Source organism: Mus caroli, unplaced genomic scaffold (assembly GCF_978045245.1).
Source record: "Mus caroli unplaced genomic scaffold, Mus_caroli_1 scaffold_9, whole genome shotgun sequence".
In the NCBI taxonomy this organism is placed as follows: Eukaryota; Metazoa; Chordata; class Mammalia; order Rodentia; family Muridae; genus Mus; species Mus caroli.
The window spans coordinates 89881612-89906636 of NW_028227264.1; the positions used below are offsets into that span (position 1 = coordinate 89881612).

At 39.1% G+C, this 25025-nt stretch overlaps 1 protein-coding gene and 1 pseudogene across 6 annotated transcripts in view; both read left to right on the forward strand.

The window, feature by feature from the left end:
* Anks1b (ankyrin repeat and sterile alpha motif domain containing 1B) overlaps positions 1–25025 on the forward strand; it is a 1085844-nt gene that overhangs the window by 537197 nt on the left and 523622 nt on the right. The window lies entirely within an intron of this gene.
* Positions 3629–3723, forward strand: LOC147002713 (U6 spliceosomal RNA; annotated as a pseudogene).

A 25025-nucleotide genomic window follows, 5' to 3' on the forward strand; every position in this document is an offset into this window, starting at 1 on the left:
GGGTAAAAGTGAAGTAGCAGTGCAGTTTGATCCAATTATGCCTAGAGAGCCCCGAGTAAGTGAATGTTGTTTTCACACTCGCTTCACCCCTCCTCCTGAGGCTGCCGAGTGATAGGCACACAGACCAATAGCAGGATATATGTTAAAGAGCCATTTTATCAACAGCTTCCTTAATAGCTGTAATAGAGAAGAAGTCAAGGAAATTCTGGATCAAAGTGCTAATGCCTTCTTCTCTTCCTGGCTTTCTCCCAGTATGCTCTCCAAAAAAGGAAAAAAAAATTAAATTACATGATCACCACACACATAGAATTGAAATGTGTGTGTAATGTCAAAATGCTGTATGAAAGGAGTCCCCCCAAAGTGTGATTCTTTTTCTATTATAGAAATGGAAGGGGACATTTCAACTCAACAAAAGGACATTGCATTAGTCGCATGGCTTTCTATGAAAGAAGCTCACTGCACTAAGAGCGAATTCTCTCTTACTGGAGTCTAAATAACTCTACAGTACATACAGTACATGGGAGCTGCCCAGTAAATTATACTCTCAGAATTTAGACAGGGAGATTCTTAATGGTCTGATCGAAAATTTGGCTGCTTTGATTTCTAGAAACTTCTCTTGACTTCTTAGGATTTCATGACTATAACATCCAAGGGGTATTCCCTCAAAGAAGTTTGACTCCTGATATTAAGTACAGAATTCTGTTTAACTCCCCATGAATTTGGATGACACATAATACCTTGTTCCCCTATTTCCAATGATTCTGAGTTTCTGTATTCTTTCTCTTTTTAAAAACACTGAATGTTTTTTATTTTTTCCTATAACTATTTTTCCTATATAACTATTTTTATTTTTTCCTATAACTATTTTCAGAATTAAGTCTTTGTCCTATAAGACTCGACATGACCATAGGGTAAACAGGACTTTGAAACTATTAAATTCTCCACATTTTTTGTCAACAATTTAGTAATAGTCTTTGGTAAACACATCAAATACTTGGAGACTAATATCATCATCAGGAAATAATACAACATATACCACGAACACATTAATCAGTTTAATGGAATATCACAATGTGAGTTCATTACTAAAGATTCAAGATGTCTTCCTAGCAGATTCAGAAATGAACAAACTGAAATGTCTATGTAAATATATCATCTATTATAAGTGATGAGCATCAAGTCTACCCCCCGCCCCCACTCAGAGACTATGAAAAACTGAAATCTGAAGGTGTGAGCCTAAGGTGCCACAGAAAAAGTCTATCCTTAGAATCTAAGAATACCTTTTTTTTAGCCATCATTGTTAGACTTCATTTCAACCAAGTCTCTTTGTAAAGCTGTCAACAGAAATAGCATTATCAGCCCCCTCATAACTCACTCTCTAAGAGGCAAAACCTAGGAGAAATAAGCAGGAAGAGGAGAAGATAGAGGAGCCAGGAGTCAGCACTGCATGGGAAGTCCTTATATTTTACATGCCAAAAATGTGGACAGTAACTTAAGGAAAAACCCCCAGCATGCTTCAGAAGTTCTTCCACAACCTCTGGCTCCCTCCTCCTGCTTTCTTTTATTATTTATGTAAAATCATTGTATTACTATATGAAAATGTGTTACAAACCATATATGAGTGTACAGCTATGGCGTTGTCTGTTTCACTGTCAAAATCCAATGGTTTAGCACCTTGTTTTTCCAAATAGATGGAAGTAGATAGTGATTCCTAGATTGATTAGGGGGCTTACTAAAGCCTAAAATGAGAAGTTGACAAAGAAAATATCCAGAATAAGTTGTTTTCATCCTTGAAAAAGAAAGATGGAATCAACAAGATGACCCCTAACAAGAAGCCCACATGTCATCTGTAATGGGTTTTATAACTTTAGATTTTCATGCGTTCGCATGATACCCAATAGTATACACACCTTCCCTCATGTCAATGCAATTTTTAACTGCAATGTCAGCAGTAACTGAGGTGTAAAGTATCCTATGGTATGTCTCTGTAAGAGTTTATTGCCACTTCCTACTTATAAAGAACAAACAAAGTCCACTTACAACTTTTATGTAACTTTTATTCATATGAGATCATTCTAAGTCTGTGTGCTTACTAAGATTACTTAATGAGGTGACCTTTTTGAAGATTACACAAAAGCCAATATTTGAACCCAGTTATCCAAGAGAATATAAGTGACTGTCTAAAACACCCATGGTATTATATTTTAAGTCTTTATGAAATGTGACACTTTTAAAGATAAGTTTACTTTTATTTGTATGTGTGAGTATCTGCATCTATGTATGTGTACCACATGGATGGCTGGTGTTGGTGATGGCACAGAGAAGGCACTGCATCCCCTAGAACTGGAGTCAAAGATGGTTGTGAGCTATTGGATGTTGGAAGTGGTAACTGAACTCAGGTCCCCTGCAAGAACAGCCAATGTTCTTAACCACTGAGCCGTTTCTTCAGCCTTGAATAGAAGATTGTAGCTATCTTCTAGTGTAATCTCTACTTCCAGTGTGCCTTTGATTATATGGAATGTTTTATTGATAAGTTTGTAAACAAAAAGTAAATGAAAAAGTAGGTCTGTTTGTGTTCACAATTTCATACTTTGAGGAAGACAAGAAAAGGCACAAGGGTGTTGCTAAGACTAGTCCTTCAAGCTACTTAGCAACGAGGCTCTTGTTTAATTAATAGATGATTCTATAATGACTGTTAAACAAAAGGAAGTACAAAGATTGTCTTAGTTCACTGCTGTGAACTGACACCAGGACCAAAGCAACTCTTATAAGGACAACATTTAATTGTTGGCTCACAGTTTCAGGGCTTCAGTCCATTATTGTCAAGGTGGGAGCATAGCAGCATCCAGTCAGACATGGTGCAGGAGGAGGTGAGAGTTCTACATCTTCATCTGAAGGCTGCTAGCAGAATACTGGCTGCTAGAATGAGCGTCTTAAAGCTCATGTCCACAGTGACACATCTACTCCAATAAGGCCACACCTACTCCAGAAAGGCCATACCTTCTAATAGTGCAAGCATATACAAACTATCACAAAGATTCTTCCAGGATGCTGTTTTCTTTGAAGTGAATGCAGCCATTCATATACCTAGCATATCACTGTTTTATGAATCCCCATAAGTACCCTGCCCCAAAATCTTTAAGCCTGTGACCACTATTGACTTCTGAAGACTACTTTAAAAGAGAATCAGTCTTTCAACTATACAAAGTAATTTGCTTTAATTGAACCCTCTTGGCATTAGCAGCTAAGGACAATTAAATGGTAAGGGTGTTAGTTTCATTGAAAGGCAAACCATGTGTACTTTTTTGTATGGTTCTTGGGAGGAGAGTATGTAACATACACTAGAGTAAATAGCTTCATGATTCAATGGGCCAAGACATTTACTATTTTGATTTAAAAAAAAAAAGCATTGGTAAAAATCTGCTGGATATGGTGGCACACTTCATCCTAGCATTTAGGAGGCAGATAAAGGCAGAACTCTGTGGGTTCCAGACCAGCCTGGTCTACACAGTGAGTTCCATGGCAGCCAGGGCTACACATTGAGATCCAGTATCATAAATAAATAATAAATAAAACAGTGGTGATGTGTATGACCACAGAGTGCTTATAAGGTAGCCTGTAACATTATGTGCTCAGTTTGGTAGTGCATATACTAATATTGGCATGGTAGCATGACATCTGCACAAGGCTGATGTGCAAATCCATGAAGCATTCCCTATATTTTTTAAATTAATTAATTAATTCACATCCCAAATGCTGCTCCCCCTTCCTGTCCCCCTCACTGAGTCCCTTCCACCCATTCTCCTTCCCCTTCTCTTCTGAGAGGTTGGGACCCCCAGACCCTGGCACATAAAGTCTCTGCCAGATTAGGCGCATCCTCTCTCACAGGGCAGCCATGAAGACTGAGCTGCCTGTCTGCTACATATGTGCCAGGGGACTTGTATAAGCCCGTGTATGTTCTTTGGATGGCTGCTCAGATACTGAGAGCTCCCAAGGACCAGGTTTGTTGACTCTGTTGGTCTTTCTGTGAAGTTCTTATCAACTTCTGTGCCTTCAATCCTTCCTGAAACTCTCACATAGGTATCTCTGACTTCTGTGAGATGTTTGGCTGCAAGTATCTGCTTCTGTTGCCATCCACTGCTGGGTATAGCCACTCAGAGGACAGTTATGCTAGGCTCCCATCTACAAGCATAACGAAATATCATTACTAGTATCAGGGGTTGGTGTTTGCCCATGGGATGGGTTTTGAGTTTGGCCTGGTTATTGGTAGCCCTTGCCTTCAGTCTCTGCTCCAGCCCTGCATTTCTTTTAGATGGGACAAATTTGGGGTCAAAAGTTTAGTGGGTGGATTGGTGTCCCTATCGTTCCCCTGGGGGTCCTGCCTACAGGAGGTGGCATCTACAGGTTCCATGTCCCTGTTGTTAGATATCTCAGCAAAAGTCACCCACATTGACTCCTGGGAGCCTCCCACTGGGCCTCTGCCCTCTTTCTCCCAGCACCTGATCCTGACTCCCCTTCCTCTCCTGCTCTTCTATTGGTCTCCTCTTTCCCACCCTCCCTCCCTCTTCCTCCTATGACTATTTTGTCTCCTCATGTAAGTGTAATTGAAGCATCCTTGCTTGCGCCTTACTTTTGGTTTAACTTCTTTGGGTCTGTGGAGTATATCATGGGTATTGTTCTTTATGGCTAATATCCCCTTATCAGTAAGTACATACCATGCCTGTCCTTTTGGGTCTGGGTTACATCACTCAGGGTATTTTCTAGTTCCATCCATTTGCCTGCAAAGTTCACAGTGTCCTTGTTTTTAATGGCTGTAGAGTACTCCATGGTATAAATGAACCACATTTTCTGTATCCATTCTTCTGTTGCAGGACATCTGAGTTGTTTCCAGTTTGGGGCTATTATGAATAGCTGCTGTGAATGCAGTGGAGCACATGTCCCCGGGGTATGGTGAGGCATATTTTGGGTATATGCCCAGGAGTGGTATAGCTGGGTCTTCATGTAGAACTATTTCCAATTTTCTGAGAAAATGGCAGATTGATTTCCAGAGTGGTTGTACAAATTTTCACTCCCACCAGCAATGGAGGAATGTTCCTCTTTCTTCACATCCTCACCAGCATCTGATGTCACTTGAGTTTTTTTTTTAATTTTAGCCATTCTAACTGGTGTAAGGTAGACTCTCAGAGTCATTTTGGTTTGCATCTCCCTGATGACTAAGGATGTTGAACATTTCTTTACGTGCTTCTCAGCCATTTGAGATTCCTCCGTTGAGAATTCTCTGTTTAGTTGTGTGCCCCATTTTTAATTGGGTTATTTGGTTTGTTAGAGTTTAACTTCAACTCAGGGATGAAACAATCAAATAGAAACAAAGAGAACAATACAAAGAATCAACATGAGCTGTTTTTTTGTTTGTTTTGTTTTGTTTTGTTTTGTTTTGTTTTGTTTTTTAGAAAATCAAGATAGACCAACTCTTAGCTAAACTAATAAAAAGGCATAAGGACAGTACCCAAATTAACAAAACCAGAAATGAAACAGGAGATATAACAACAGAAACTGAGGAAATCCAAAAATATCGTTAGTTATTACTTCAAAAGCCTGTACTCCACAAAACTGGAAAAATCTAAATGAAATTGATGAATTTCTAGACAGATACCATATATCAAAGTTAAATCAAGAGCAGATAAACTAAAGAGTCCCATAGCCCCTAAGCAAATAGAAGCAATCATTAAAACCCCCCCCCCCAAAAAAAAGCCCAGGGCCAGATGGTTTTAGCAGGGAATTCTATCGAGCTTTCAACAAAGAGCTAATACCAATATTCTTCAAACTATTCCACAAAATAGATTCAGAAGGAACACTATCTAATTTTATGATGCCACAGTTACCCTGATACCTAAACCACACAAAGACTCAACAAGAAAAAGAGAACTTCAGACCATTTTCACTTATGAACATTGGCACAAAAATATGCAATAAAATTCTTGCAAATTGAATGCAAGAACACATCAATCACCACAATCAAGTAGGCTTCATCCCAGGGATACAGGGATGGTACAATATATGAAAATACATCAACATAATCCACTATATAAACAAACTGAAAGACAAAAATCACATGATCATCTCAGATGTTATGAAAGCCTTTGACAAAACCCAACACCCATGTTTTTCATGTTAAAAGTCTTGGAGAGATCCATGATTCAAAGCATATACAAAAACATAATAAAAATATATATATAGCAAGTCAACAGCCAATGGAAAATTAAATGGAGAGAAACTTAAAGCAATTCCATTAAAATCAGGGACAAGACAAGGCTGCCTACTCTCTCCCTATCTATTCAATATAATTCTTGAAGTTCTAGCTAGAGCATTAAGATAACAACAGGAGATTGAGGGAATACAAATTGGAAAGAAGTCAAGATACCGTTATTCATAGATGATATGACAGTATACATAAGTGATCCCCCAAATTCTACCAGAGAACTCCTACAGCTGATAAACAACTTCAGCAAAGTGGCTGGAAATAAAATTAACTCAAAGAAATCAATAGCCCTTCTCTATACAAATGATAAACAGGCAGAGAAAGAAACAAAACTCTTTACAATAGCCACAAATAACATAAACTACCCAGGTGTAGCTCTAGCCAAGCACGTAAAAGATCTGTATGATAAGAGCTTCAAGACTCTGAAGAAAGAAACTGATAAAGATATTAGAAGATGGAAAGATCTCCCATGCTCATGGATCCATAGGATTAACATAGTGAAAATGGCCATCTTACCAAAAGCAATCTGCAGACTCAATGCAATCCCCATCCAAATCCCAACCCAATTCTTTAACAAACCTTGAAAGAACAATTCTCAACTTCATTTGAAAAACAAAAAACAAAACTCAAGGCAGCTAAAACAATACTGAACTCTGGAGGATTCACTATCCCAGATCTCAAGCTGTTCTGCAGAGCAGTAGTAACAAAAAGTGCATGGTACTGGTAAAGAAACACACAGGTTGGACAATGCAAGAGAATCGAAGATCCAGAAATTAACTCACACACCTATGGATACTTGATTTTCAACAAAGAAGCCAAAACCATACAATGGGAAAAAAAGAAAGTTTCTTCAACAAATGGTGCTAGTCTAACTGGATGTCTACATGTAGAAGAATACAAATAGATCCATATTTATCATCCTGCACAAAGCTCAAGTGGATCAAGGACCTCCACATAAAACCAGATACACTAAACCTGGTAGAAAAGAAAGTGAGAAACAGTCTTGAACGAATTGATACAGGAGACAATTTCCTGAATAGAATACCAAGTGGCTCAGGCTCTAAGATCAGCAATTGATAAATGGGACATCATGAAATTGAAAAGTTTCTGTAAGGCAAAGGACACCATCAAAAGGGTAAAACGGCAGACTAGGGAAAAGATCTTCACTAACAACCCTACATCTGACAGAGGACGAATATCCAAAATATATAAAGAACTCAAGAAGTTAAACCCTAGGTATCTTTTTTTTTTAATTGGTAAAATTCCCTTGTACTTCAAGCAAGTCTTTTGCCATACAACCAACCAGCATATCATGTATTCTGGGAGGAAAAAAAAAAAACCATTTTCACATTTGGAATCTCTCTGCAGCAGGATAAATCTATACCAGACTCTCGTCAGAAAGAGAAAAATCTCCATCTTTAAATGTGTTTGACTGTCTCCTTAAAGTTTGAGACAGCAAGAGGAGCTAGAGTGTGTGTGCCCCAGGCTCCTTCTCCCTGGCTCCCAGGAAAAGCTTTCATTGCACCTGGCTCCCACCCAGAGTCAAGGAGTCTGGTGGGCTCCTCCTGCTTCTCTTGGACTAGTTATAACATGTCCTCATTTTCAAATACAACTTGATGAACCTCATGCACCCTGCCGGCTCTCTCTAATGCCCTATGATGGGTATATGCCCTTTATTATACTATACTGTGCAGCTTCCATATATGATATCAAACATCTATAATTGTATTTATATGAATTTTAGTGTTGTTGTTGATTTTCATATGGAGTGTGTGTGTGTGTGTGTGTATGTATGTATGTATGTATGCGCCTTTGTGTTAATTCCCACCTGAGTGTGCACATAAAAATTTGTCTTTATTTTTTCTCACGAGTTTTAAACGCCATAAAGGAAAAACAGGTCTTTTCAATTCCCTTGATTCCTGGTTTATAATATATACCAAATTGTTTTTAATGATCTAGTGAGTGAGTAAATATGTATTTACTTGCAATACATATGGTTTTGAATGAATGAGTGAGTGAATGGCAAATAATAGGATTTCTCATGACATATTTTCCATATCCTAAGAGGTATCCACATGAGTAGATAATTATTGTTCAGTGTTTTCTTACTATAGGGGGGATAAGTCGTACATTGAAAGAAAACAGTTTTTCCTGGATTTTTGTGGGTGGTCTGCCATGGTAGTTAATTTCCTGTGTCAGTTTGGTTGGACTACTAGATGACTGGATAAATGTTGAGCTATTGTTTTTAGTTGTATGTGTGCTTCTAGAAGAGATTAGCATTTGATCAGCAGATTAATAAGCTCTGTTCTTATCAGTGAAATAGGTGTCATACATTCTATTGCAGATCCAGGAAAAAGTGAAGGAGAAGGAGAAAGGGCTAATTCATTCTCTCTTGAGCTGAGAAGTCCATCTACACTTGCCTTTGGACATCGGACCTGATAGTTCTTCCACATTTGGACTTTAGGGCATAAACCATCTGTTCTCCTTCCTTGGACATCTGTGTTCAAACTAAATCACACTGCCAGCTTTGTTGGCTCCTCAGCTTGCCATTGGCCTATCACCGACATTTTTAACCTCCCAAATCAGGTAGCACAACACCCAACAAGCCTTCTTGTGTACCTGTGTGTTTCTGTTCTATGGCTCTGTTGAAATCTAGTGGAGTCATCTCATCATCAAATAGCACTTGTATTGTTTTCCCAGTCTTTGCGTCCACATCAGACTGGTGTCTAAAATTTGGACAGGCAAGCTCTATCTCACCACCAAACCAGACCAAGGATATTCCATAGGAAGAACAAGCAATCCTCCCCTCTATGTACTCTCTCCACCTTACCACAACTCTATTCTCAAAACAATGTATTGCCTGCTTAAATTCTGCAAAACAGGTGGATGTGAGCCTCTTTACTTTTCTCTAGCTTTCTTTTATTAGGAAAGAGATTTGTAAATATGCAAACCAAGCAAGATTATCCTGCAAGCAGATTGTAGGTGCCCCATTTGGTTTTGTTACACTGGATTTTGGTCTACTTTTTATATTCACTTGCAAATCTGAACTTAGTGGATGCTCAGTGTTATTGTGGGAGAAAACAAAGGCCCAACGTGTCATCTCCATCTCATTTCAGATCGCAGTGATAGTTTACCTATAATTATCTATAATTCATGTCCTTCTAAAAGGATAATGAACTGCATTTGTCCTATTTAGCAACCACTCATTAACTAGATCTTTAGGTCTGCATGAAGTCATTTGGGCATCCTTTAGAAATCTCTCCCTCAGGCCTAACCCTTTAGGGATTTTAATGCCCTTGGTTATATTTTTAATTTTAGTCTTTTTGATGTAGTCTCTTCCCTCCTGGTAAATTAATTAAAGCATTTTTTTTCATTTTTGTGCATCAAAATAATTATCTGGCAGCTGCATAGATTCCGTCATCTTTAGGCTGATCCGTTCATATGGGCTTTCAGAATTCAGTGCAGCTTGTTCCAGAATTGATTTGATTACAGCCATCTGTATTGACCATGAAGGCAAATTCAATAAACAGACTGGAGGAACTGTGATTTGCCCACCAAAGACGGGAAAAGCAATAGGTCCAAAACATTCATTGTCCCTTCTAGGAAGACAAGAAATCAATAAAGCAAATACTAATCCCCGAAGCTATGGAGGCGGGAGATGTCAACAGCTAATATCAAAAATAAAGTTCAATTGCTCAACCAAAATGAGGGGGAATGTAGAGATTTTTTTTTAATTACTTATTTTGAGAAATTGGATTGGTTAATTATTTTTTCTTGAATCTGCACATGCATGCAGATCTATCCTAAATTCTAGCATTAGAACAAGTTATTTGGAAAACTGGATAACCACTTACCATGAAAGTTGGGCATTTGATTATAGCAGTTATATAATGAATGACTGAACAGAAAAAATAGTCCTACAGAAGAATGGGATAGAAACCTACGAGTAAGAAATGTTTTAGAGAATCATATTTATACTAATGTTCATTTTTATTACAGTTTGAAAGAAGAACAAAAGAGAAAGAGAAAAGTAATTTAAACAAAGGTTTGCTGTGAAAATTAAGCCTATATTTCATATTATATTGACATTTTATATTATATATTAACTCACAAACTCCTTATTCTTCAGAACCTACAAAAATGAAATTGAATGAATGACCTATGGTCAAAATTAAAAAAATAACTGAAAGGTCAGCTATAGGTTTATATCAACAAATCCAACTCCACAGAGGCAGACATTTTCTACAAATGACTTATTTTAAAAAAATCAGACATGCGTATGAAAATAGATAATGAACAATTGCAGACTTATTGCCCCAATTTACTGAAAGACTGGGAAAATAGGGTCACATAGGATATAGAAAATGATTCTTTTTTAATCTTAGTATTTTTTTCTAGCTTAAAATGTATTTTACATTAATACAGTAGCTAAATGCATCAGCTGTGAGTAGAGAGATGAAGTCGAGGCATGGTCCTTTTTCCTTTACTTAATGATAAAATTGGAACAATTTACTTAGCCTGCCTGAGACTTTTTGTTAAAATGAAGAAATAGAAGGTAGAGATTACCTTACATGTGTGATGCAGATATCAAGGAGAGTATGCATGCTGCCATGTTCTTTGTACATAGGAAGCATTCAGTCACCATCCCTGCTATAATTGCATAACCATGAATTGGGAGTTGTTCTAATCCTGACACTGTACGTCTAGAAACCCTGAACACTGCAGACAGAATTGGGGGAAAGAAGATATCCAACTAGGCTAGCAAGTGATCTTCACTCAAAGAGCTACATGCTTTAGACAGACAGACATATGGACAGATAGATAGATGGATGGACAGACAGACAGGGACACACACACATACACAAACACACACACACCTACTTTACAAGTTAAAATCAACTAGGACCATTAAAATGTGGCTTAACTTAAAGAAAGAAATCATCACATCTAAACAAACAGAAACTTGGTTATGAAAATCGGGAGATGGAGATTGATAAGGGAGAGTTATATTTAAACGTGATTATCATGTTGCCAGTAGAAAGTGTTTCTTAGAATAATTAGGTTTAAAGAGGCTAATAATAGAATACGAGATCCATAGATGCTACCTGTGAGTCACGGGGCTGAGCGAGGAGAAAGCTAAGCCCACTGTGACCTCAAGGCTTAAATATTGAATGAGGGCCACTCTAAAACCACAGAACACAGAAGCAGAAATGAGGGGAGAGGGGAATCATTATTTTCATGATTTATGACTCTTCTGTTGTGGGCTTCCCTTACAGATATAAAGATGATAAACCCTGTGACTTCTTGGAAAGTTTGGGGATCTTTCTATATTTCTTCATCACTTAGCCCAATTCCTAACTTGTAGCCCATGCCCATCCAAATTTGGTGGGTTGGATGGGTTGAACAAAGCTTCTGAGCGAGAGAAACAGCTCAGTGGATAAAAATTCTCCTTGTGTGGAACTAGAGATCTCCACATAACCCCTGGGCTTTACAGTTGTACTGCACGAGCTTTCCAGGCTCATGCATTTGAGTCATGGATTAGACTCAATAAACAGATTTTCTTAGTTCTTACTTTAAACATGCACAATAAAACAATACAGACTAATTGTTGTCTCTGGCGGAACTATAGCTAATTCATCATTAAATTAAGTATTGTTTTTGAAATACCTATGCTTTTTCTTCCTCTGAAGCTTTCTTCCGTTTATCTTTATTTTATTTTTTTAAATATTTTTATTAGGTATTTTCCTCATTTACATTTCCAATGCTATCCCAAAAGTTCCCCATACCCTCCCCCCCCACTCCCCTACCCACCCACTCCCACTTTTTGGCCCTGGCGTTCCCCTGTACTGGGGCATATAAAGTTTGCATGACCAATGGGCCTCTCTTTCCAGTGATGGCCGACTAGGCCATCTTTTGATACATATGCAGCTAGAGTCAAGAGCTCCGGGGTACTGGTTAGATCATAATGTTGTTCCACCTATAAGGTTGCAGATCCCTTTAGCTCCTTGGGTACTTTCTCTAGCTCCTCCATTAGGGGCCATGTGATCCATCCAATAGCTGACTGTGAGCATCCACTTCTGTGTTTGCTATGCCCTGGCATAGTCTCACAAGAGACAGCTATATCTGGGTCCTTTCAGCAAAATCTTGCTAGTGTATGCAATGGTGTCAGCATTTGGAAGCTGATTATGGGATGGATCCCTGCATATGGCAATCACTAGATGGTCCATCCTTTCGTCACAGCTCCAAACTGTGTCTCTGTAACTCCTTCCATGGGTATTTTGTTCCCAGTTCTAAGAAGGGGCAAAGTGTCCACACTTTGATCTTCGTTCTTCTTGAGTTCCAAGTGTTTAGCAAATTGTATCTTATATCTTGGGTATCCTAAGTTTCTGGGCTAATATCCACTTATCAATGAGTACATATTGTGTGAGTTCCTTTGTGATTGGGTTACCTCACTCAGGATGATGCCCTCCAGGTCCATCCATTTGCCTAGAAATTTCATAAATTCATTCCTTTTAATAGCTGAGTAGTACTCCATTGTGTAAATGTACCACATTTTCTGTATCCATTCCTCTGTTGAGGGGCATCTGGGTTCTTTCCAGCTTCTGCCTATTATAAATAAGGCTGCTATGAACATAGTGGAGCATGTGTCCTTCTTACTGGTTGGAACATCTTCTGGATATATGCCCAGAAGAGGTATTGCAGGATCCTCTGGTAAAACTATGTCCAATTTTCTGAGGAACTGCCAGACTGATTTCCTGAGTGGTTGTACAAGCTTGCAATCCCACCAAAAATGGAAGAGTGTTCCTCTTTCTCCACATCCTCGCCAGCAAATGTTTGTAGAAAATTTATATTTGTTCTAATTTATTCCCTTCCCAAAAGATAACAGAAGTAATGCTAACTTGATATTCATGCACCCCCAATCCCCAGCCATTGCCTTTTACCTGGTTGATTGGTTGGTTGCTTAGTTGGTTGGTTGCTTAGTTGGTTGGTTGCTTAGTTGGTTGGTTGCTTAGTTGGTTGGTTGCTTAGTTGGTTGCTTGGTTGCTTGGTTGCTTGGTTTGTTTTGGTTTTTCAAGATAGGGTTTCTCTTTGTAGTTTTGGCTGTCCCAGAACTCACTCCATAGACCAGAGATCCTTCTGCCTCAGCCTCCCAAGTGCTGGGATTAAAGGTGTGTTGCCATCACAGGTGGCTTACAGGATCCCTTTTAATTAATGATGCATAGATAATGAGTTGAGTGGCTTTTAAAGTTGCCTGTTTCTGGAGTGTCATATATACCTCAGCAAACACCACTGGCAACCTTCCAGAGAACTGCATCTCTTAGTGACATTCAAGTCCCCCAAACCTTCACAGAGGAATACCTCACTGGGAATAAGTTAACTTTGTTCAGATTAGCATTATGTGTCCCCATACCAGTTCAGTCTTCACTGAGAGATGTGTTTGCCAAATAGTTGATGATTCATTTGATAAATATTTACTGTTTGTTTGTCCAAGGTACTTTTTGGCTTTGTGGATACAAATAGAGAAAGAAAAGTGAAGTCTACTATAACTTAGATTTCTCAGTTTGGAAAGACAGATGAGCAACTTTGTAAACAGGCAGACACTGCTAATCTCAGATGACAGTTAATGCTTGAAGTCAATCAAGTAAAATGTTTGAAATGGAGAAGTGAGGAATAATAATTTAAATTGCATAGCATACCCTCTGAGGAGGTTATTTTTGAGCTGAAAAAAAAATGATGTGACTCAGCCTTGGGTAAAGCCATGTCATCAAAGAACCAAGAATCAGAGTGATAATAATTTTGGATATTGAGTCAAATTCTAGCAGGCCTTTGTAGAAATTAGCAAACTGATTCTCAAACCCATAGGACGCACAATTAAAAAGGAAAAAAAAAAACACTTTGAAAAGTTTCAGTTGCTCTGCTTATAGCAATGACTTATTCTAAAGTCACAGTATCATAAGGCCTTTGTATCAGTGTAAAGATAAACATACCAGTAGAATAAAATACAGGATACAGAAATAAGCCCACACACAATGTGGCTAATTGATTTCAAACAGAGATGCATTTCAGTGAGAAAACAAAGTATTTTCAAGAATTATTATTGGAAAATTAGGTGTCTTCTTTAAAAAGAAGAATATTTATCTATACCTCACACCATGAGTTTGTTTTCTCTTGCTGTGATAAAACGCTCTGACCAATAACAACATAGAGGAAGAGAGGATTTGTCTCATCTCTCAGGGTACAGTCCATTACCAAAGGCAGCACTCAAGGCAGGAGCCTGACATAGAAACAATGAAGGAACATTGTTCCACAGCTTTTCCGGGAGCCACTTTCAGCTGCCAGTCTTACACAGCCCTGGCCTCCTTGCCTAGGGATGGCATCACCCACAGTGGGCAAGGCCCTGCTATATCATTTAACAATTAAGAAAATGTCCCACAAACATGCTCAGAGGCCAATCTGAGCAAGGCAATTTCCCCAATTGAAACTCCCTTGAGAACTTTAAGCTGTGTCAGGTTGATGGCTGAAGCTACCTAGGCGAGCATGTGAAAACTTAAATGGTTTATGAAAATAAATGAAAAAGACTCTTAACTATAATATAACATTTCTAAGAGAAAGACCCTACTAGACAGTGGGTGGTGAAGGCTCTATGTAGTTACCAATTCTACTTTTCCATAGAAAAAGTTCTGTAGTTGTTGTCTTTACTTTATAGGGCCTTATCATCAGTTTGTTGAGAATAACCAATAACATTGTTAACAGCCTGGGTTATTTGGGGTTTCCCATGGGACCATTTTTGGCAAGAATTTGATTAGATATAACCCATTCCCCAGCCCTGGAGGTTTCATTTGGTGACAAGAGATATTTAATTGGGGCTTTGTATCCCCTGTTATTTAGCGATTCCAATTTAGACTTCTTTCATGTTTGTATGTCTTTTAAGAAACTTCTACTGTATTAATTTTTCTTAAGACACTGCAAATGGCCCTTAAGTTTAGCTGTTCCTTTCCATATTTTCTCTCTTACCCATCTGTTTCCTTCCTTTCCTCTTTAGATCTTCCTGTTCCGCTTCCCCCTGACCCCAATTCCAACTATAACTGTCAAGCTATTTCCCTTTCCTAGAGAGATGCTTTGCCCATCCCCAGTCCCTTACATTATACCTAACCTCTGTGGTCATACAGGTTGTAGCCTGCTTATTGAAGACTTAAGAGCTAACATCCACAGGTAAGTGAATAGATACCATATGTCTTGTCTCTTTGGGTCAGGATTATTTTTTTTTCTAGATCTATCTATTTACCTATGAATCTCATGATGGTTTTAGCAGCTGAGTAATACTCCAGTATGTAAATGCAGCACATTTTCTTTATTCATCCATCTGTTGTGGAACATCTAAGCTGTTTCCAATCTCTGGCTATTATGAATACAGGGGTAATGAACATGGTTGAGACATTGTCTCTCTAGTAGGATGTAGAGTCCTTTGGGTGTATGACCATGAGTGGTCAAGCTGGATCTTCAGGTAAATCTATTCCCAGCTTCCCAAGGACTTGACACTGCTTTCTATAGTGGCTGTATAGACGTGTAGTTCCATCAGCAGTGAGCAAATATTCCCTTTTCCCACAACATCTGGATTTTTTTAAGTTATTAAAAATAAGAAGAAAAACATGAGACAGGGAGTGTATATTATTAAGTATTTGTCACATATTTGATAAGTGACTAGATCCAGAGTATGTAAGAATGAATCCAACAGTCAGGAAAGAATCATTCCCATTAAAAATTGAGCAAAGATTTTTGAACAAGACAGCTCTTCACAAGAGATATAAAGATAAACAGGTGGTAAACAAACATGTGGGAACACAATGTACGCGAGCTGTTAGTTCAGTACACACTTACTGCAAAATCAAAGATTATGAAGAGGTCATGGGAACAAGGGGCAGCTGCTCCCTTTATATGTTATCCATGAGAATGCAACATGTTTTCTCACTTCAGGAAAAAAAAAATACTATTTGGCAGAGGTTTGTTGCTATAGTTGTTGTTTTAAGTTTAACTTGAACCTATGTTTTAAGTGTACCACCTTCTATTCCTAGGTATCTATTAGACACAAATAAATGTCTATGGTTTGCAAAGCCTTGTGTGCAATTGTCCTGCAGAGCTGTTCCCAACAGCCCCAAATTAGAAGTACTTCAGACTCTCCAAAGGGTAAATGGCTAAACAGAGTGTCCTGTATTCATATGCAGTTCTACTAGGTATAAAAAAGGAATAAGTTATGAACCTAAAGAACAAAATGAATAAACCTCAAAATAACTTCACCGAACAATCCAAGTCAGTGTACTTACTGGTTTTGTATGTCAATGTAACACAAACTAGAGTCATCAGAGAGGAATGAGCCTCAGTTGAGAAAATGCCTACATAAGACATTGTCTCAATTAGTGATCAGTGATGAGTGGGGGCACAGCCCATTGTGGGTGTAACCATCCCTGGGCTGGTGGTCCTTGGTTCTATAAGAAAGCAGGTTGATCAAGCCATAGGAAGCAAGCCAGTAAGCAGCACTCTCCATGGCCTCTGCATCAGCCCCTGCCTCCAGGTTCTAGCCCTGCTTGAGTTCTTGTTCTGACTTCTACTGATGGACTGTGATCTGGAAGTGCCAAACAAGACCCTTCCTTCCCAACTTGCTTTTTGGTCATGGTGTCTTTTTATAGCAATAAAATCCTAACTAGGACAGTCAGAGTTATAGACAAGGCCTGTAACATACAGGTTTTCAAAGAGTACAGGAAAGGCTTTGGTCTTTGTTTGGGGAGTACAACGAGAGAAGCTAGTAAATGATTTTCAGAGGTTTTCTGATTTAATTTACACTGTAGAAGCATCACTTCAGCCAGCACGTGGAAGAGCCACAGAGGTCACAGGAGACTGGCTACAAGCTTCAACAACGAAGTTATCAAGAAAATAGGATGGTTTGGACAAAAAGAGCTGGATTAAAGGTGGAGAGAAAAGGCTTAAGAGAATATAGTCTTACTGAAATCAACAGCTTTCTGTGTTTGTTTTAATTTTGAGTGACTGGTGGACTCGAGTGTCCATTGAAAATCACTGTGGGAACCAATCTGCAAGAACTGGTTCCCAGTCTGTCTTCCTGGCCACCTATTGTTCTGGTTTTGTGACTTGGGACACTCAACTCAACGTAGAAGCTCTAAGTTAAACCACTAAGTCTTGCATCTTTCTTTACTGATATCCAGCTCTTCTAGAAAGTCCAGCACAATTAAACTTAAAGTGGGCATGCCAGGAGTACCTGCTTTACCTTCATGTGGAGAAACCAAGATCTCCTAGAATCCCTTAAAGCCTGCACTCTGAGGTTTTGCTCTTTTTTATGGAAACGTATTCCCCACTTCATGATGCTTTTTTGTTAATACTCCTAGGCAAGCCAGACCTTACTTAGAATTATTTAGAAGGATTCTGACCCACATCTCAATGGAGATATTCATTCATTTAATTTCTCCATTCATCATTCCAATAAGCATCTGGCAGCATTTTTTATAAGTAGAGAAATAAAAATCAAAAAATTCCAGCCAAGTATTATTTCAGCTGTCTCTAATGTACTCAGGGAAATGCTTTTTCTCCTCTTCTGAAATAGACTCCTTTTCTCCCAGAGCTAAAAGAATCCACATTTACATCAAAGAGAGCATAGACTTTCTTCAAAGACCAGTGATCTTGAATAAGTAAAGGTATCTAGCTACAACAATAGGCTTTAGCAGCCACAATGGAAGCAGCTATTTTTATTCAAGTTCTTTCTTCCATAGCAATTGCGGGGGGGGGGGGGGGACCCTTGAAGTTAAATTATCAGTTAGCTAACGGTTATGGTGATATTCCAGTAGTGCCACATGGGAAGGAACCCATCAGCCTTCCATTTCCCCAGTTCTGTGTTAGAGGTAACTCCCTCCCACAGCCCTGTGTTCACTAATCCAGCAGAGGACATAAAGCTTAGAACAAAGGTGGATACCTTTGACAACAGTTGAGGTCCACAACTGAGACATTTAACTCATAATTGATAAGCAGTAAGCTTCTGCCATTACCAATACTATTGAAAACCAGGGTTCCTATTGAAACATATTACTCAGAGGCAGAAAACAAAATGCAAGGAAGTACAAGAAGCATGGCATCCATGTGGCATTCTGCCTCATTCTCCTGAAGATCTAGTTTTGATCTAGTGTGAGCTATCCTTTGAAAACATGAGTGACTTCTCCCCATAACCTTCCACAGTTTATAGCTCATAGTTCATAGAAAAGCAGGCATTGTCAAGCAGTCCAAAGTCAACATGGGCAGTTGTTACAGCCTCGCTAGCCTGCCTTTCACCATTCACGGTGTTACCCAAGTTCTTCAGCTACAATGAGCTTGCAAAGCATGAGTCTGCATGTGAAAGGACCAAGTTCAGTTGCACCTCAGAGCCTTTGTGCTTCCTCTTCTGCCTCTCTGGCCTTCCCCAAGCAACCTAGTGACTTACCCTACTTGTTCTACAGCTGTTCCCAGACACTGCTTTACCCAAAGCAAAGGGTTTCTCACTCACAATAAAATAACAAGTTCCTCCCTTTATAACTGTACTTATCCCCTAACGTTTTTCGTTCTTGTAAATTGCATCTATCCTTGATGAACATTTTGTCCTCTGACTGGTTTTTATCCTCTGTTCCTAATCATAAGCTTCATGAGAGTTAGGAGTTTAGTTCTCGCTGAATGCCCAGCACGCACGACAGTGTTTAACGTGGATTAATTATAATGAACTAAATTAAAACATTATTTTTATTCTCTCAGAGATGAGTGTCAACATTTTCATGCCTCAATTTAATTAGCAGTTTCTCAATAAACACTTGTTTAACTGGTACAGGAATTAAACCTGTGACAGCCCATGTCCAAAGCCTATGCCTCATAAATAATTCTGCTTCTCCATCAGTGCAGTTGCTTTCTGGTAATATGTACCCTACTCCCCCAAACTGGGTGGGGGTGGGGTTTTTTTTCTCAGTACCATAAGCGTCAATACACCAGTTACAGGCCTTTGCATTGCCACAAAAGGTGATAAAAGTATATTTGTGCTTTCTAATTTATTTGGAATTACACACCAACTGATAGGTAGGTAGGTAGATGATAGATAGATAGATAGATAGATAGATAGATAGATAGATAGATAGATAGATAGATAGATAGATAGAAGAATTCAGGTCTGAGCGCTTAGCAGTGTCCCCTGACTTACTTAGTCCGTTGGGCTAGACTTCTCTCCATGTATGCCAATTAGCAAAACATCCCCCTTCTCTCATGACTCAGAATTTTCTCTTACAATTTTGTAAATTCAGAAGTACAGATAGATGTATTCATTCCTCTGAAGTGGATAACGTTCCGTTAGCTTTCCTTGGAACGGATCATGCAGCATGTACTAACTTAGCACTAGCTGCCATGAACAGCTACCGCGCAATCCTCCCTGAAGCAGTGCTCGATGTGTGATTTGCTTTCTTGTTCTTTTCTCTGTACAGTGCAAGTAAATTTGGTAGAGTTCTTGCCCTTTATTCACAGACCCAGACATCTGCCTTTGTGGCCCCACCTTGTGCTGTGTTTGTAGGATCCTTCCATTCAGATAGTCAAAGAAAGTAAGGCTCCTTTGATTGAGAGTTATGGTTTGAGCTGTTGGAGATCTGCAGAGAACTCAAATCAATAGGAAGGGGTGGGGTTGAAGGTGCTCCTTTAGCTGCTAATTCTAAGCTGTTCAGTCATGCAAAGCCTCACCTTGTACTTGTGTTGTTGAGCTTTCACTAGATTTCTTCAAGTTGACAATTGACAATAATACATACACACAGACACACAGAGGTACACACACACAGGCATACATACAGAAAGAAGATGCGTGCTCCAAATATGTTATACATTTGCACACATTTAAGATCACATTTGATAATGTTTGACTGTATTTTTAAAACATAATCAGCATTTGCCAAAAGATAAAATTCTAGTTTTAAAAACTCCATGGATTATATGATTATATGATTCCATTTACATGAAGTATCCAAATGAGGCAAATCTATATACAGACAGAAACTGAGTTAACAATCTCCTAGGACTAGGGATATATAAGGTAAACAAGGCATGATTGGTGAGATGTTTCTTTATTAGATGGTAGAAAAGTTCTAAAATTAGATTACGGGAATGATTTTACAATTCTCCATTGGAAATCACTGAATTGTGTACTTTCATAGATGACTTCTCAATTGTCTTTTAGCCATACCACAGAGCTGGTTTATTTAGCTTTTCTTTTTCATAAAAGCTTTGAGATCATCTCTCAGCTGTGTTTGTCAGGCACCTAGCAACCAGGTCAGTTAGCATGCAGCTGTTCATGGCCTGCACTAGGCACCATACTGCCTACTGAAAACAAGAACAGAGACCATGACCTCTCTCTTCAGGAGGTGCATTGTCCTTTGAAGGAGTAAGACCAGTATTACAAGGAATAAGACCAGAAGTACAATGTGCTCTTTATATATAATGCTAGGGGCTCTAGATTAGATTAATGTGAGGCAATATAAAGCAGAAGAGAGACTAGTAATAGATAGATATGTTTAATATTTAGAGAATTGTATTAGCCATGACAAAGAAAGACTCTTTCTTTCCAGAGGGCTTATACTTTATTCATGCTTAAAGTACTTCTCTTTCTCCATTTATCAGTTTAATGTATGTTTCTTTAATTAATAAGTCAGCTAGATTGTTAGATATTAGCAACTTTTTTCCAGTTCTGTGTCTGTCTGTCTGTCTGTCTCACTCTGTGTGTGTGTGTGTGTGAATGTGAGTGTAGTGGTTAATTTTAATTGTTAATTCCAGAGGATGACCTCTAGAAGCGCCTAAGAGATGAGCATGCCAGCTGGGCAGTGGTGATGCACACCTTTAATCCCAGCACTTGGGAGGCCGAGGCAGGCAGATTTCTGAGTTCGAGGACAGCCTGGTCTACAGAGTGAGTTCCAGGACAGCCAGGGCTACACAGAGAAACCCTGTCTTGAAAAACCAAAAACAAAACAAAAACAAAAACAAAACAGGTGAGCATGCCTATGTATGTGCTGGGGGGAGGGGGTCTTCATTAGGTTAATTGACATGGGAAAGCCTGCCCACTATGGGTGTCACCATTCCCTGGGCTGGAATTCTAGGCTGTATAAACAGTAGAAAGTAAGCTGAGCACAAGCATTTATTGTACTTCCGGTCTATGGATGCCATGTAGCCAGCTGCTTCAAGCTTCTCCTTCCCCGAGTTCTCTACCATAATGGACTGAAACCTGGAACTATAAACCATACTAAATCTTTCTCCCTTAAGTTGCTTTGGTTAGAGTATTTTATCACAACAAGATATAGTGCATGTATAAGTGTAGGGATGCAAATGTGAGTGCAGGTGTGTGTGTGTGTGTGTGTGTGTGTGTGTGTGTGTGTGTATGTATGTATGTATAAGACAGACATCATCCTCTGATATCATGCCTCAGGATCTATCCACTGTATTTGTTGAGCCAGAACCTCTCACTAGAATCTGAGGCTCACTGACTAGACAAAGAGCCCCAGAGTTCTTCCAGTCTTTACCTCTCTAGCACTAGGAGGTTACACCACCACACCTCATAATTTTACACGGGTGCTGTGGACCAAATTCATGTCTTAATGCTTTCACAGCAAGCACCTTACTGACCAAACTATTCCCCAGCCTCTGCTTATTTGTTACTGTAAATATTCACTATAGAAGCAAACACGTTCTTATCACTCTAGTAGCTCAGCAGAGTTGCAGGAGTTCATTTGGACATTGGGACTTGCAGTGTCAGCCAAGGGGTAACTGTTTAGCCACTGGTGGAGAAAATATAGGAGAGTCTGAGAAACTTGCTTGGGTAGACATGGATGGAGCCTTCATCAGCTATGCAAATCTCTTCCACACCATATCTCTGTCCCACTGAATGCAGTAACAATGGGGAAAATGGGGAACTGCTCTTCCCGGATAGACCATCTTTCCCCCACACCACAGTAGTGTTTTTTCCCTTGGGGGAAAAAAAACAAATCTTTTATGGACAACTTGATTTCTGACAGCCTCACTGAATAGTTTTCTCTTTTATGTCACAAAGGGTAGAATTACACCTCTTGGTGACTCCCACATTGATCACTTTGTTTGTGAATCAAGTGTATGTGCTGAGACTGAACAAAGAGACTGTTAGCATTATAGCTTAAGTAGAAAAGACAAATATCCATTGTTCAGGCCCTGAGATGAGACTTGTGCAGGAATAGTCTCAGGGGTAAAATTTTACTGTCGTCTGTTGCACCTAATAAAATGTGTACTCCATCATACAGAGACCCGTAATCTACTTTTCTATCTGTCTGAATTCCCACATGGCCCAGTGAATGAATCATAGCAGTTTAAAGACACTTCAGTATCTTGAACTAAATCCTGTTTGTCCACAAACAGAACCTGTTTACACCCACATACCCAGGCTTTGAACAAAACCGGAAGTTTAAAGACCTTCTGTGGTCAGACAATTTTGAAAATAAAGGAAGAGCTCTTCACTAATTCGTAAGCATTTTTTTTCTTCTAGCTCCTTACATGTCGATATAGATACCTCTTAATTTATGTTTTTTTCTTTTCTCCATGAAATGATACTGTTGTCCAAACACCCCTTCAAAGCGTAAAAATCAAAAGGCGTCATTAAGACTGCTAGTTGCCATTTTGCATTGCGGCTTGACTGAGAGCCGTTCCCTAGAGGCTCACATGTTTGATAACTTGGTCCTCAGCTGATGGCAGCTTGGGGGAAACTATGAGACTTTTAGGATATGGGTCTTCCTGAGCGAAGGCTGCCAATGAGGGAGAGATTTGAGGATTTATAGTCTGACTGTTCACTCTGCTTCCTGTGTACAGTTGAAGTGCAATATCTTAGCTTCCTGCTCCTCTGCCATGTCTTCCCTACCCCTTGTAAACACTTCAATCCTCTGAAACATGAACGATAGGTTTTCTTTAATCTTCTGAAGTGAAATATTTAATTTTTCATTAAATTCTGGGCATGATTAGGGTATCTAAAAAAGTCTTTAATAGGTTTTCATGAGAAGTAAATAAACTCGAATCTTAAAATGACAGTGTCATTTACTAAGAACTAACTCCCACAGACATGACAGAGGTGGGAAGGGCAGAGAGGGCTTGTGACACACAGCCTGGGGAACAACAAGCTCCTTTTCCTTTATAGCTTTGTGACCTGAACCTGGGGTCCCCTACATATGAAGTCTATACATGGTAACTAAGCTGTCCCCCAACCCTATACTCATCTCAAAATTGCAGTTCTCTCTTAAGCTTGAAGACTTCCTAATATCTCATCTTAGAACTGTCTTGAAATTGAGTACTGAGTAAAGAAGGTTCTCCTGACAAAGGGAGGACAGGAAGAGGAATGTAGACTTTGGTTAGAATAAACCCAAAAGGAGTCACAGCGTTCACCTGATGAACTATTAGGGAACTAACTATGAAGAGATGGCATGAGCATTGCAAGCCTATTCCAAAGCTCTCATTAGCGGGTGACTACTATACATCTGGAATTGCTGACGCACACAGCCTTAAGGAGATGATCTATCTCACTCGTATCTATAGGCTACTTACTAGCTGTTATGTTGAATAAGTGTCTGATTCATGTGTCAGAAGTAGGTTTCTTTTCCTTTGTCATTTTAAAGATTATATGCAAGTTTCCAAGGGCACGCATAGCAGTACAAAGAGTAAGTGGTTTAAAGTCTTTGGCTTTATTTTGTCAAAACACTGGAGGCATTGACCATAAGACACAAGAGCAAACCTCTGGGTTGATTGTGCTTTTTCAATATTACTTTAAGTAGCAACCATGACTGCAACAAATTTTAGTACCTGGAAAAATTCTTACAGTCCTTTCAGTCTCTTGAAAGATACCACAATAACTTTTGGACCAAGTAGCTTCAAGGGTATTGGGGAAAAGGTGTTGGTGACATTCTTGTGGCCTCAAAGAGAATGTTGGTAGAAGCTTACAATGGCAAGCTTTAGTGGAAGCCTGGAGTTCATGAACAGGCTGTTGCCAGGGGTCATCTTCAGAAAGACTTCAGAAAGGAGTGAGGGACAGCTTCAGAAAGACTCCTTACTGAGGGAGGGAACTGATTCAATGCTTAGGAGTACCACAGAGTCACCCAGCAGTCTCAAAGGGAATTCTGGGTAGAAGAGGTCTGTGGATAGGACATTTACCTCATGACAGGCTCTGAATTAGTGAACACAAACCCCATAGTCTTTCTGAGAGGATGATTCTGGTGGAGGCGTGCTTAGGTTGTAATGAAAGGACCAGCGAGAATACAGTATATAAAATGTCATTTGCACTATCTAAGCTTTTCTGGACAGAAATAAAGTATAAGATTTTTTTTCCTTATGCAAAATGGATAATCACTAAGAGTTAAAAATCAAGAACCCAGAGACTAGAACTCATTTTAATTATGGTGTATTTGTTTTCTAGGGTTTAAATATACAAAATTCCATGGCTGAATGGTTTAAATGTAGCTTTTTTTTTTAATAGTCCTGGGGGCTCCATTCTATTCCTCCAGGAATCAAAAGCAGCAGTGAGCAACTCCAGGACAACAGGACCGAGCTTCAATGAAAAAAAAAAAAAAAAGCAATAAATGAACATACAAACAACAATAGACAAACAAACACCCAACAACCTTGTGCCAAGCTGGGTTGCAGAGTTTCTGTAGTCTGACAACTTCTGCTTGCTTCCCATCTCCCCTCTTTTTTAACTGCTACTGTCTAT